The 15972-nt window shown below is 45.5% G+C and overlaps 1 long non-coding RNA gene across 1 annotated transcript; it reads right to left on the reverse strand.

Moving 5' to 3' along the window:
* Positions 1–10870: 10870 nt before the first annotated feature.
* On the reverse strand, positions 10871–15634 carry LOC138651830 (uncharacterized). Its single transcript, XR_011315542.1, has 4 exons — positions 15468–15634; positions 12183–12307; positions 12035–12094; positions 10871–11286 (listed from the first exon to the last, which is right to left on the reverse strand). It is a non-coding gene; the product is annotated as an uncharacterized lncRNA (long non-coding RNA).
* Between the last annotated feature and the right edge of the window lie 338 nt (positions 15635–15972).

The following is a 15972-nucleotide window of genomic DNA, read 5'->3' on the forward strand; positions in this document are numbered from 1 at the left end:
CCAAGTAAACGAACCACATGCTGGAAGAACAATGGCACCAAATCAGAGGAGGAAGGCAATTTAGACAAGGGTACCAAATGGACCATCTTAGAGGAGCGATCACAAACCACCCAAATGACCGACATTTTTTGAGAGACGGGGAGATCCGAAATAAAATCCATAGAGATATGTGTCCAGGGCCACTTCGGGACTGGCAAGGGCAAAAGCAACCCACTGGCACGAGAACAGCAGGGCTTAGCCCGAGCACAAATCCCACAGGAGTGCACAAACGAACGCACATCCCGCGACAGAGACGGCCACCAAAAGGATCTAGCCACCAAATCTCTGGTACCAAAGATTCCAGGATGACCAGCCAACACCGAACAATGAACCTCAGAGATAACTCTACTCGTCCATTTATCAGGGACAAACAGTTTCTCCGCTGGGCAACGGTCAGGTCTATTAGCCTGAAATTTTTGCAGCACCCGCCGCAAATCAGGGGAGATGGCAGACAACATTACCCGCTCTTTGAGAATACCCGCCGGCTCAGGCAAACCCGGAGAGTCGGGCACAAAACTCCTAGACAGGGCATCCGCCTTCACATTTTTAGAGCCCGGAAGGTACGAAACCACAAAGTCAAAATGGGAGAAAAACAGCGACCAACGAGCCTGTCTAGGATTCAACTGTTTGGCAGACTCGAGATAAGTCAAGTTCTTGTGATCAGTCAAGACCACCACGCGATGCTTAGCTCCTTCAAGCCAATGACGCCACTCCTCGAATGCCCACTTCATGGCCAGCAACTCTCGATTGCCAACATCATAATTACGCTCAGCAGGCGAAAACTTCCTGGAAAAGAAGGCGCATGGTTTCATTACCGAGCCATCAGAACTTCTTTGCGACAAAACAGCCCCTGCTCCAATCTCAGAAGCATCAACCTCGACCTGGAACGGGAGCAAAACATCTGGTTGGCACAACACAGGGGCAGAAGAAAAACGACGCTTCAACTCCTGAAAAGCTTCCACAGCAGCAGAAGACCAATTGATCACATCAGCACCCTTCTTGGTTAAATCAGTCAACGGTTTAGCAATACTAGAAAAATTATTGATGAAGCGACGATAAAAATTAGCAAAGCCCAGGAACTTTTGCAGACTCTTCAGAGATGTCGGCTGAGTCCAATCATAAATGGCCTGAACTTTAACAGGGTCCATCTCGATAGTAGAAGGGGAAAAAATGAAACCCAAAAATGAAACCTTCTGAACACCAAAGAGACACTTTGACCCCTTCACAAACAAAGAATTCGCACGCAGGACCTGGAACACCATTCTGACCTGCTTCACGTGAGACTCCCAATCATCCGAGAAGACCAAAATATCATCCAAGTATACAATCAGGAATTTATCCAGGTACTCTCGGAAGATGTCATGCATAAAGGACTGAAACACTGATGGAGCATTAGAAAGCCCGAATGGCATAACCAGGTACTCAAAATGGCCCTCGGGCGTATTAAATGCTGTTTTCCATTCATCGCCCTGTTTAATACGCACAAGATTATAGGTACCACGAAGATCTATCTTGGTGAACCAACTAGCCCCCTTAATCCGAGCAAACAAATCAGACAGCAGCGGCAAGGGGTACTGAAATTTGACCGTGATTTTATTTAGAAGGCGGTAATCAATACAAGGTCTCAGCGAACCATCCTTCTTGGCCACAAAAAAGAACCCTGGTCCCAATGGCGACGACGACGGGCGAATATGACCCTTCTCCAAGGATTCCTTTACGTAACTCCGCATAGCGGCGTGCTCAGGCACAGACAAATTAAACAGTCGACCTTTAGGAGACTTACTACCAGGAATCAAATCGATAGCACAATCACAATTCCCTATGCGGAGGTAGGGCACTGGACTTGGGCTCATCAAATACATCCCGGTAATCCGACAAGAACTCTGGGACCTCAGAAGGGGTGGATGATTAAATAGACAGAAATGGAACATCACCATGTACCCCCTGACAACCCCAGCTGGACACAGACATTGATTTCCAATCCAATACTGGGTTATGGACTTGTAGCCATGGTAACCCCAACACGACCACATCATGCAGATTATGCAACACCAAAAAGCAAATATCCTCCTGATGCACAGGAGCCATGCACATGGTCAGCTGGGTCCAGTACTGAGGCTTATTCTTGGCCAAAGGCGTAGCATCAATTCCTCTCAATTGAATAGGATACTGCAAGGGCTCCAAGAAAAACCCACAGCGCCTAGCAAACTCCAAGTCCATCAAATTCAGGGCAGCGCCTGAATCCACAAATGCCATGACAGAATAGGATGACAAAGAGCAGATCAAAGTAACGGACAAAAGAAATTTCGACTGTACCGTACCAATGGTGGCAGACCTAGCGAACCGCTTAGTGCGCTTAGGATAATAGCATGAGTGGAATCACCACAGTAAAAACACAGCCCATTCTGACGTCTGTGTTCTTGCCGTTCAGCTCTGGTCAAAGTCCTATCGCAATGCATAGGCTCAGGTTTATGCTCAGATAATACCGCCAAATGGTGCACAATTTTACGCTCACGCAAGCGTCGACCAATCAGAATGGCCAAAGACAGACTCATTCAGACCAGCAGGCATAGGAAATCCCACCATGACATCCTTAAGGGCTTCAGAGAGACCCTTTCTGAAAATTGCTGCCAGCGCACATTCATTCCATTGAGTGAGCACAGACCACTTCCTAAACTTCTGACAATATATCTCTACCTCATCCTGACCCTGACACAGAGCCAGCAAATTTTTCTCTGCCTGATCCACTGAATTAGGTTCATCATAAAGCAATCCGAGCGCCAGAAAAGACGCATCAATATTACATAATGCAGGATCTCCTGGCGCAAGGGAAAATGCCCAGTCTTGAGGGTCGCCATGTAATAAAGAAATAATAATCTTAACTTGTTGAACTGGGTCACCAGAGGAGCGGGGTTTCAAAGCCAGAAACAGTTTACAATTATTCTTAAAACTCAGAAACTTAGCTCTATCTCCAGAAAACAAATCAGGAATAGGAATTCTTGGTTCTAACATAGAATTCTGAACCACAAAGTCTTGAATATTTTGTACTCTTGCAGTGAGATGATCCACACAAGAAGACAGACCTTTAATGTCCATCACTACACCTGTGTCCTGAACCACCCAAATGTCTAGGGGAAAAGAAAGACAAAACACAGTGCAGAGAAAAAAAAAATGGTCTCAGAACTTCTCTTTTCCCTCTATTGAGAAGCATTAGTGCTTTGGGCCTCCAGTAATGTTATGAACTGGTGATTCAGAACCACAATGGACCTAGTGGTTAAGAGCACACAAAGTGACCTGATAGTTACTAATAACATAGGACGAGCTCTGAGACGTGGGAACTCTGCTGACCGCAATCCCTAATCCTATCATACCACACTAGAGGTAGCCGTGGAGCGCTCCTGACCAGACCTAGGCGCCTCGGGCACAGCCTGAGAAACTAGCTAGCCCTGAAGATAGAAAAATAAGCCTACCTTGCCTCAGAGAAATTCCTCAAAGGAAAAGGCAGCCCCCCACATATAATGACTGTGAGTAAAGATGAAAATACAAACAGAGATGAAATAGATTTTAGTAAAGTGAGGCCCGACTTACTGAATAGACCGAGGATAGGAAAGATAGCTTTGCGGTCAGCACAAAAACCTACAAACAACCACGCAGAGGGCGCAAAAAGACCCTCCGCACCGACTAACGGTACGGAGGTGCTTCCTCTGCGTCTCAGAGCTTCCAGCAAGCAAGAAAAACCAATATAGCAAGCTGGACAGAAAAAAATAGCAAACAAAAGTAACACCAGCAAAACTTAGCTTATGCAGGGCAGACAGGCCACAAGAACGATCCAGGAGAGAGCAAGACCAATACTGGAACATTGACTGAAGGCCTGGAACAAAGAACTAGGTGGAGTTAAATAGAGCAGCACCTAACGACTTAACCTCGTCACCTGAGGAAGGAAACTCAGAAGCCGCAGCCCCACTCACATCCACCAGAGGAAGCTCATAGACAGAACCAGCCGAAGTACCATTCATGACCACAGGAGGGAGCTTGACCACAGAATTCACAACAGCATTATACCATACAGAGGAGGCCTATAAGTAGTGCATTATACTATATTGATGACTATCTGGTGCATTATACTATATGGAGGCCATCTAGAGGGGCATCATACAGTGTGGGGATTACAGTGTTGGAGCCATCAAACATTTTGGAGGCTACTAAGGGGTCATTATACTATGCATAAGAGTGCATCATACTGTGTATAGGGGAGCTGTACAGGGGGAGACTCTGGACATTATTAAATGTAAAGTGGGCACTTATTGTTATAGGGGAACTCAAGTTACTGTGACAATCAAAGGGGCACACAGGGCATTATTTCTAGAGGGCAAAATATGGGCACTGTTTTCTAGGGCACTTGCACCCATTATTACTATATTTAGAGGGGTGCCTTAGAATTTAGAGGGCACACAGAACCACACAGCAGGGGCAGTAATAGGGACACATACGGCAGCAGCGGCTCAGTATTGGGGTATCAGGTGCAGTAATAGGGACACGTATGACAGCAGCGGCTCAGTATTGGGGTATCAGGTGCAGTAATAGGGACACATACGGCAGCAGCAGCTCAGTATCGGGGTATCAGGTGCAGTAATAGGGACACATACGGCAGCAGCGGCTCAGTATCGGGGTATCAGGGGCAGTAATAGGGTCACATACGGCAGCAGCAGCTCAGTATTGGGGTATCAGGTGCAGTAATAGGGTCACATACGGCAGCAGCGGCTCAGTATTGGGGTATCAGGTGCAGTAATAGGGACACATACGGCAGCAGTGGCTCAGTATTGGGGTATCAGGTGCAGTAATAGGGACCCATACGGCAGCAGCGGCTCAGTATTGGGGTATCAGGGGCAGTAATAGGGTCACATACAGCAGCAGCGGCTCAGTATTGGGGTATCAGGTGTAGTAATAGGGTCACATACGGCAGCAGCGGCTAAGTATTGGGGTATCAGCAGGATGAGGGGTTTGTGCAGGTTGGGAATAGATGGTGATGGCTGGAATGTGAGAACTGAAATGTGTCTTTGTTGTTTTCTCTGCAGACGAGTCCTGGCTGGAAGAAGATGTCATATCGGTCGGGGCCAGATGGAAAAGATGGGAAAAGTGATGATTCCATCATAAAGAACGTCAGTGGTAAGTCATTATTTGTAACTGTGCTGTGATCTCTTATATGTTCTGTAGGGCTGGTATCTACCACTGACCATGTGGCGGTAATATCTATGTTGGTCTCTATATAGAGATTATCTTCACTAACATCGCGGTCATCTGCTGAGGTTCTCCTCCACTATTAGGGCACGTCACCGAATTGTAATCAAGGTTACCTGGTTAGGGGCCCACTCAGAAGCTTGGCCCCCCCTGAACCAAAACCCTAGCTACGCCTCTGCATAGATCTCCTGTATATGGGATGTATCTTCTATATCTCACCATCTATACTGACCAGTTCTTCTACTTTTCCGCCATAGATCACTTTATCTGATTCAAAGCTGGAAAGTGACACCTAGTGGTGATTGCTGCTGAATGCATCTAGGGTCATATGCCCTGTTCTTACTTTTCTAGGTATCGGCCATGACGATCTCATTGTGTGAACAAAATAGATTTCACAAAATTAAAAAAAAAATCATAAAAGTAATTACTAAATGAGTAAACCTTTGGAACTTCATCATTTCACCATGTCAGGACTTCACCTTGGGTAAAAAAGAAGTCATGTGGAGGACCAGACAGAGAGCTGCAGTGGCAAGACAGGTGAGTGACAAGGTAATTATGCGTTTTTAAAAAAAAAATTTTTAGGGTTGAGCGACTTTTACTTTTTTAGGGTCGAGTCGGGTTTCGCGAAACCCGACTATCTCAAAAGTCGAGTCGAGTGCAATCGGCCGACTATCTCGAAAAGTTGGGGGATCGACCAAAACACGAAACCCAATGCAAGTCAATGGGGGAGCATAGTCGGCAGTGAGTGGGGGCCAGGAAAACACCTACAGTGCCTATTTTAATGGCAAAAACATCCATTCTTGTTACTGAACCTTGCCAATCTTAATTTACCTTATAATAATAGTTAGGCATTGGAAATTGGGGGTCATTTGGCTAAAGTTGTGGGGGGTAGGGCTGGTTCAAGTATTTAGTGGGCCCAGGAAACGTGGACCACGTCACGGCAGTGGAGCAGGGAGAGGTAAGTATTTCAACTTTGCAAGTGCTGTGATCCTGAGCAAGCAGGGGGGCCCACTGGTTGGCATTGGCACTGGCACAGGGCCCCTCAAAGTACGGCGGTGTGTTTGCACGGCGGGGGCGCCTCCCACCGGCAGCGACACTTTTGCGTATTATGAGGGGCCCTGTGCCAGTGACGTCGCCAACGATTATTCCCCCCCACCTGATGAAGGAACCTGCACTTTCATCTGCACCTTCCTCTTTGTCCCCGTGTAAGGTGGTATGGTATGTGGGAAGGGGAACCTGACTTTCAGCAGGGTCACATTCTGGCTGTGTAGCGTGCACGGGGAATGTTGCGTTATGGGTCAATGTACCAGCAGACTCATCTAGCACTGGCTGGGCAATGGGCAGGATGAGGAGGAAACACAGATATAGGCCCAAAGAATAAAGTGGGCTAAATGCAGTTCAAAATTGGTAACAGGACTAACCAGGCGGCACTGCTTTGTTCAGTGGAGGACAACTGTAATGAGAGGCTGCCACAGAGAGTAGGCCCAAATCAGTAAGTAGGCTAAATGCAGTTCAAAATTGGAAACAGAATTAAACAGGCGGCACTGGTTTGTTCATTGGAGGAGAACAGCAAGGAGCGGCAGACACCGTTAGTAGGGCCAACAAAACAAGTATGCCAAATGCAGTGTTATATTAAAAACAATTTAACGAGAGCCTTAAGATTGAAGCTAAGGAAAGGAAACCAGGAGAACACCTTGGATCGGCAGACACCATTTCTAGAACCCAAACCCAACTTGTAGGCCTTATTAACAACTACTTAACGAGAGCCTCAAGATAGAAGCTCAGGAAAGGCAAACAGGAGAACACCTTGGAGCGGCAGACACCGTTTCTAGAACCCAACCCAACTTGTAGGCCTAATGCAGTGTTATATTACCAACTACTTAACGAGAGCCTCAAAATTGAAGCTAAGGAAAGGAAACCAGGAGAACACCTTGGATCGGCAGACACCGTTTCTAGAACCCAAACCCATCTTGTAGGCCTAATGCAGTGTTATATTAACAACTACTTAACGAGAGCCTCAAAATTGAAGCTAAGGAAAGGCAACCTGGAAAACACCTTGGAGCGGCAGGCACCGTTTCTAGAACCCAAACCCAACTTGTAGGCCTAATGCAGTGTTATATTAACAACTACTTAACGAGAGCCTCAAAATTGAAGCTAAGTAAAGGAAACCAGGAGAACACCTTGGAGCGGCAGACATCGTTTCTAGAACCTAAACCCAACTTGTAGGCCTAATGCAGTGTTATATTAGCAACTACTTAACAAGAGCCTGAAAATTGAAGCTAAGGAAAGGCAACCTGGAGAACACCTTGGAGTGGCAGACACCGTTTCTAGAACCCAACCCAACTTGTAGGCCTAATGCAGTGCTATATTAACAACTACTTATCGAGAGCCTGAAGAATGAAGCTAAGGAAATGCAACCAGGATTACACCTTGGAGCGGCAGACATCGTTTCTAGAACCCAACCCAACTTGTAGGCCTAATGCAGTGTTATATTACCAACTACTTAACGAGAGCCTCAAAATTGAAGCTAAAAAAAGGCAACCTGGAGAACACCTTGGAGCGGCAGACACCGTTTCTAGAACCCAAACCCAACTTGTAGGCCTAATACAGTGTTATATTGCCAACTACTTAACAAGAGCCTCAAGATTGAAGCAAAGGAAAGGCAACCTGGAGAACACCTTGGAGCTGCAGACACAGTTTGTAGACCCCAACCAAACTTGTGGCCCCAATGCACTTTTAAAATTCCAACAGGCTGAAAACCTGACAATTGCAGCTCACTTTTTTTAAGAGGAGGACAGCTGTATTGAGTGCCGCAGACAGACACTGCTAGTAGACCTTACACCACAAAGTTTGCTCGCTGCAGGTTTAAAAAAGGTTACATGGGTACACGGGCAGCATTGTTGTGGTCAGCGGATGACAATTGGAAGGATGGACCGCAGACATACTTAGTAGGCCTAGAATAAAAAAATGGGCTCAATGCAGGTTCAATAATGTCGCAGGGGTGCACAGTCAGCATTGGTGTGGTCAGCGGAGGACAATTTGAAGGATGAGCCGCAGACAGACTTAGTAGGCCTAAAATAAAAAAATAGTGGTATAGAAAATGTAAAGCACAGCCTAAAGGGGAGGTGCACAGTCTATAGGTGCCCAAACCTTGATATATAGTATACAAGTGACTAGCACACTCCAAGAAATTGTGATGCAAATAAAGTGGGGTTTATTACATACAAAGATCACAAACGTTTCGGTCTATTCTTTGACCTTCATCAGTGTGCTAAGTACACTTGTATGCCTGTATGGGCCCCAATAATGGATAGTATATTATTGCATCCAAAACAGAGGTAAAGCCAAAACGAAACTACGGCTGTACAATACAAACAGCCAATCAGCGCCAAGAAGAGGATTAGATTCTTGCCATTGATAAACTCTATTCTGTTCGTAGTCCTCAAGGTCCCTCTGAAACTTGGTTCTCTTCTTGAGTTCGATGTCACGGCGATGTAAGGTGATGTTGGACTCAATCTTCTTTTTGAGGGTATTGAATTCGTCCACTGATAGAGTCGAGGAGAGTTGACTTTCAATGCTCTTGATTTGTTCCTGGGTAGTGGAGATCTCCTTATGCAGATGTTCCAACGTCAGAACCATAAGATCAAAGGAACATTTATTCAAGATTAATTCAAACTTGGTACAGAATTCTGTGGAATTGCTAAAGAGGGTGGGACGAAGTGCGACTCTTAAGCCCCGAGGAATCCTCTGAGCTTTAAGATACTCGGTTAGGGTGGCCCCGTGCAATTCAAGATTAGTGCAACGTCGAAGTTCTCGCTCCCAATCCCTGCCCCGTGTTTCGCAGGGTGGGATCTTAAGGAAGTCGCTGGGAATTTTAGACAAAGCGATAATGTTAGATGTCTCCTCTGGATTGTATGAGAAAGTTAGGGCTGACATGACGATGACCAATTCTTTCCTCATCTCTCTCTGTAGCCTATCACGTGATTCTTCACGTGAGTGTGACGTCACATTAGGTCCTGCGCCAGCAGTAAACCTAACGGCTCTGTTTAGTAGCGTGGACATACCATACGGAACGCAGGCTAGCGCTGCCACCGGCCGGGGCAGTGTCTGCCATACGGACTCACATTGGACTATTCTCGTCTTCATCAGATCTCCTCCGGGTACTATAAGTACAACAGGACTTTGGAACAAGCCGCTTGACTGCTTCCTGCCTATCTGTCATCGGGCACGGATTTTACTTTATCCCCTATTGGGATACTCCAACCTACTATACTGCACCTACCTTTTTTTCTTTCTGGATGACTCTGGTAGGTAGTGATATTATTATACTTTATACTTGTTATTTTTTGCAGTAACGGGCTGCTCTCCTAGTTGCCTAAGGTGCTGTTTACAGTTTTTTGGTGTGATTTTAGCTTTTTGGTGGTATTTATGTTTGTATCCATCAGTTTTTATGATCCTCTAGTGTGTTTGCTCCAGCGCAGATATTAAATATATTTTTTTCAAATATCAATGGTTACCTTGCACCACATATGTGAAACAGTCATCCGGTTCTGGGTGAGGGTCCCAGTTTTGTCAGAGCAGATGACTGAGGTGGACCCCAGAGTCTCCACCAGACAATTCTTCTTTGCCATGTGCTTTGCAGTCAAGGACAGACAAACCTATAGGGCACATATTAGATTAGGAAGGCCATGAAGTTTCAAAAGAAGTTTCCATCAAATTAAGAGCATAATGGGTTCATTAACATGGTATACTCACCGTCACAGTTGCTAGTAGTCCTTCTGGCACATAGGCTACCACGATGCCAATGCAGAATATTATAGCATCGAGGGGACTATATCCCATGCAGATGGCAATAATGAAGAAAACGACACCAACGCCTACTGCAAGACCACTGATCAAGGTCAAAAAGTGCTTGATCTCCAAGGCAACAGGTGTCTTCTGATTCCTGACTTGTGAGGCCAGTGATGCAATACGCATAATGACTGTACGGTCACCCGTGTTAATTGCTATAGAAGATGCAATCCCTGTAAAGTAAGCATGAAATATTAGACCAGATTTAGTGACCTTCACCAAGTGCATATCATCTTATGTATCTCTACTTTAGTTCATACCCTTTACTTCACGTATAGAGTAACCTCAAATTGTGATTTTCAGCTCACTTTCAAAGCAAGTTGTAGAAAAGAAACCCAAATTTCTAGTCTCTAGAGGGTTATCATCGGTGCACTCCATGCCACGAGGTTGTGCTTCTGATACACCGGTGAGGGAATGAGTTGTCAACCTGCACATCAAAAGTTACAGGTCATTCTCATGACTTAATGGTTTCCAAGATTTCATCAAACTTCATAGCATGAGTTATATAGAATGCAAAATTGTTTTCTTTACTCTTCCTACCTTGCAACCATGGCCCTCAAGTATATGTATATCAGCCGGGATTTCATCACCTCTTTTGATAAAGACGATGTCCCCAGGAACAAGGTTCTCCGCTAGCATCTCGATACGTTTCCCATCTCGAAGAACCAAAGCTTGCTAATTTAATTAGAAACAACGCTCATCAACTATCATTCTACAAATTTATAGTAGTAAGTCTTCTTACCTGAGGCACCATGTTCTTAAAGCCAGCCATAATGTTGGTACTTTTAGCTTCTTGGTAATATGCAGACGGCAGTCATCACAACCACTGCGATCAGGATGATCGCCAACCAGAGGTAAAGACATGGAAGAATTAGAAGTCAAAAAAATACATACAGGATAGAACCACAGCATGCAGAATACTCGACCTAAGATCAAACTCTACTGGCTTTCTTATATTGTCTTTAGAAACCGTAGGGTCTTGGGCAGCTTGAAGGCCATATGCCAGAAAGCACAATCCAGACGCAATCCAGAAGACAAGGCAAATCCTCCGCCCATGAGCATCAAAAATGTTACAATTTCAGGGGTTCCTTTTGAAGGTGAGAGCTTGTTAGGTCCATCTCGAGCTAAGATTTCATGAACAGCTGATTTGCTCAAACCCTTGAAAAAAAATACAATGTTGATAAAATATTGTACACCCTTTTATACTTTACTGTACTAAGAATAGGATCGATACATGAGATCATAAGATAAGCTTTCATCATTGTGTTAGAGATATGTCCACTTTGGGCAATCTCCAGGAATTCCGATTCGGGGCAGAACAAAACAACAAATTGCCAATTCATCTACAGCGCCACCACAGCTGAAATTAAATATTACACAGCTTCCAGTGAAATTAAAAAGGCTGTCCTTGTAATAAATGGATATGCCAGATCTTTCATCTACTCCATTAGCTCCAACTACTAGCTAAGGGTATGTGCACATGTATTTTTTAGCTCTGCGGATTTTTCCGCAGTGGATTTCATAAATCCGCAGGTAAAAGGCACTGCGTTTTACCCGCGGATTTTACGCGGATTCCACCTTTTGTTTTACACCTGCGGTTCCTATTAAGGAGCAGATGTAAACCGCTGCGGAATCCGCACAAAGAGTTGACATGCTGCGGAATGTAAACCACAGCGTTTCCGCACAGTTTTTTCCGCAGCATGTGCACTGCAGATTGCTTTTTCCATAGGTTTACATTGTACTGTAAACGCATTAAAAGCTGCTGCACATCCGCAGCAAAATCTGCAACGTGTGCACATAGCCTAAAAGTCCAGGATGAACGAGCACTCTCTTCCAACTCAAAATTACTAAAAAAAAAAGTTTTTGAAAAGGTTTTCTAGATGAAGACGCCTCCTTGCAGACTGACCTGTTTGATATCTACTGAGTATTTCTTTTGTAGTTCCTCGATGCTCAGCTTGTGTTCATTCTAGAAAAAAAAATAATAATAAATGGTCATTACCAAACCTCCTAATATCTGTATTTTATTGTATCAGTATTAATTCTCTATCACTTACAATCTCTAGCTCCTTTTTCAATTTTTCTACTCTTAGCCTTCTTGTCCTTTTATCCCTGACAATATGTTATTCTTGTCTTTTTCTGGTTTTTCATTCATGGGGATGGTGTAAATGTCAGATGGCTCCTGTAGAAGGAAAAGGGACACAGGATGGTAAAAAGTCTGGAAATTAGGCCTCTTTTCCACTTGCGAGAAAAACGGACGAGTGCAATTGGAAAAAAAAAAAAAAAAAAAAAAACACGCATTGAACTCGCATGACAAACACATACTTTTCATCCCTTTTTTTCGGTCCAGATTACGGACAGTTTTTTTTTCTCTCAAGTGGAAAAGAGGCCTTACACTTACAATTGCACAGCATGATTATTGCACTGGTGTGCCTTAGGTTGACCACAATAAAAGGCCACTCTACACAGTAGTGTAGCTACCGGTGGGGACGGAGGGGGCCGTCGCCCCGGGCCCCGCGCTCTGAGGGGGCCCACCGGGAGCTACGCTACGCGCCGATGCAGTTACATTCTGCGGAAGAGCAGGGAGAATCGATCTCTCTGCTCTGCCGCTATGGGGCCTCTGAGCAGGCGGGGGGCCCAGTGCCAGCGGTGGGCCCCCCGCACGTCATCGCATGGTGAGCTGTATCGGCATCTAGCCAATACAGCTCACCGTAGAAATGAGGGAAGGAGCACTGTGCTGCGCTGCTTCACCATCATCCCCCACACCGTCTGACAGCGGACGTTATGACGCTGCGCCCGCTGTCAGATGAGCGGGAGCGCCGCTGGAGCAAGGAGTTAGAGAGGTGAGTATTTATTTACTGTGTTTTTATGGGGGCTGCCTTATTCTACAGTATCTGCCTATAGGGGAGGGAGTGCTGCCTTATGTACAGGATCTGCCTATAGGGGGGGGATAGTCCTGCCTTATATACAGGATCTGCCTATGGGGGGGGGGGGGAGGAGGAGAGTGCTGCCTTATTCTACAGGATCTGCCTAAGGGGGGAGTGCTGCCTTATTCTACAGGATCTGCCTATGGGGGGAGTGTTGCCTTATTCTACAGGACCTGCCTATGGGGGGGGGTGCTGCCTTATACTACAGGGTCTGCCTATAGGGGGGAGTGTTGCCTTATTCTACAGGATCTGCCTATGGGGGGGAGGGGGGGAGTGCTGCCTTATATACAGGATCTGCCTATAGGGGGAGTGCTGCCTTATTCTACAGGATCTGCCTATGGGGGAGTGCTGCCTTATTCTGCAGGATCTGCCTATGGGGGGGAGTGCTGCCTTATTCTAAAGGATCTGCCTATGGGGGGTGCTGCCTTATACTACAGGATCTGCCTATAGGGGTGCTGCCTTGTGCTATATTGAGGACTATCTGGCACATTGGCGGTTATCTATGGGGCCATCATACAGTGTGGGGATTACAGTGTTGGAGCCATCAAACAGTTTGAAGGCTACTAAGCGGTCAGTATACTGTGTGGGTGGTACTATACAGTTAGGGGGCATCATACTGTGTATAGGGGAGCTGTACAGGGGGGAGACTCGGGACATTATTAAATGTAAAGTGGGCACTTATTGCAATAGGGGAACTCAGGTTACTGTGACTATCAAAGGGTCACACAGAGGGCATTATTACTTTCTAGGGGGCAAAATGTGGGCTCTGTTTTCTAGGGCACTTGCACCCGGCATTACTATATTATAGAGGGGTGCTTTAGAATTTAGAGGGTACAGAGAACCACAGAGTAGGTGCAGCAATAGGAACACATACGGCAGCAGAGGCTCAGTATTGTGGTATCAGGTGGAGTAATAGGGACACATACGGCAGCAGCGGCTCAGTATTGGGGTATCAGGTGTAGTAATAGGGACACATACGGCAGCAGAGGCTCAGTATTGTGGTATCAGGTGGAGTAATAGGGACACATACGGCAGCAGCGGCTCAGTATTGGGGTATCAGGAGCAGTAATAGGGACACATACGGCAGCAGAGGCTCAGTATTGTGGTATCAGGTGGAGTAATAGGGACACATACGGCAGCAGCGGCTCAGTATTGGGGTATCAGGTGTAGTAATGGGGACACATACGGCAGCAGCGGCTCAGTATTGTGGTATCAGGTGGAGTAATAGGGACACATACGGCAGCAGCGGCTCAGTATTGGGGTATCAGGGGCAGTAATGGGGACACATACCGCAGCAGGGGCTCAGTATTGGGATATCAGGTGCAGTAATAGGGACACATACGGCAGCAGCGGCTCAGTATTGGGATTTCAGCAGGATGAGGGGTTTGTGCAGGTTGGGAATAGATGGTGATGGGGCTGGAATGTGAGAAGTGAATTGCGTCTTTGTTGTTTTCTCTGCAGAAGAGTCATTGCTGGAAGAAGTTGTCATGTCGGTCTGGGCCAGATGGAAAAGACGGGAAAAGTGATGATTCCATCATAAAGGACGTCAGTGGTAAGTCATTATCTGTAACTGTGCTGTGATCTCTTATATGTTCTGTAGGGCTAGTATCTACCACTGACCATATGGCGGTAATATCCATGTTGGTCGTTATATAGAGATTATCTTCAGTAACAGCGCGGTCATCTGCTGAGGTTCTCCTCCACTATTAGGGGGCGTCATTGAGTTGTAATCAAGGTTACCTGGTTAGGGGCCCAATCAGAAGCTTCGCCCCCCCTGGACCAAAACCCTAGCTACCCCTCTGACTCTACAATATTAAGATTTACAGTATTGGCGGGATCTGGGGAGGTCAGAAAACCAGTCAGTATCTGGTTTGATCACCATTTGCCTCACGCCCTGCAACACATCTCCATTGCATAGATTGGATCAGGTTGTTGATTGTGGCCTGAGGAATGTTGGTCCACTCCTCTTCAATGGCTGTACGAAGTTCTTGCATGGCCAGAAAAGTAAGTGAGTGAGGTTTTTTTTTGTATACATTTTTTTTCTTTCATATGCGATCCTATAAAAATTTGTACTGAAAATATTTAGCAAGAAAATATATACTAAAATACATATTTTTTTAAATATATATATTTTAATAAAAATGAGGACTCAAGAAGATAGTTTGCAAGAAACAAAACAAAACAAAAAAAAAATAATAAAATATATATATTTTGCAAAAAAATTCCAGACTTCAGATATTTTACAGGAAAAATAATGTAAAAATGTGCATTATTTTTATTATTATAACACCGTTTATTCCATGGCGCTTTATATATCTTTATATTTACTTATTTATTTTTTCCCCAAAATATATATGATCCAATAAAATTCCAGGCTCAATAAGATATTTTGCAAGAAAAGTAAAGTGCACGTACCTGGGAAGGTGAAATTTTAGGTTGAGAAAGGCTGGAGATTCTGTCTTAGTAAGTGGCTACCTGGAAGCTTCTTCAGCTGATCCTGTTAGATTCCGTCACTTAGCTGATGGAAGATTCCATAGTCTTGTAGGATCACTCCGGCGTTGAGCCCGTCTCAAAGCCACGACATGTCAGCTGTTTTCAACAGCTGACATGTGACCGCAATGGGCGTGAGCAGAATCATGATCCGCCCGTGCCCATTAACTAGATAAATGCCGATATCAAACGCTGACAGTGGCATTTAGCAAGCGCTGCCAGCCACACGGCCGGAAATACGCGCACTGCTGACCCCCGTCTCGTCATCGGGGGTCATCAGTGCGTTGCCATCACAACCAGAGGTCTCCTGAAGACCTCTATGGGTGTTGATCATGGATTGGTATGAGCGCTACCTTGTGGTCGGCGCTCATAGCAATGCTGTAATTCAGCTACATAGAGGTGATCTGATGATCGCTCCTATGTAGCAGAG

Source organism: Ranitomeya imitator, chromosome 10 (assembly GCF_032444005.1).
Source record: "Ranitomeya imitator isolate aRanImi1 chromosome 10, aRanImi1.pri, whole genome shotgun sequence".
Taxonomy (NCBI): Eukaryota; Metazoa; Chordata; class Amphibia; order Anura; family Dendrobatidae; genus Ranitomeya; species Ranitomeya imitator.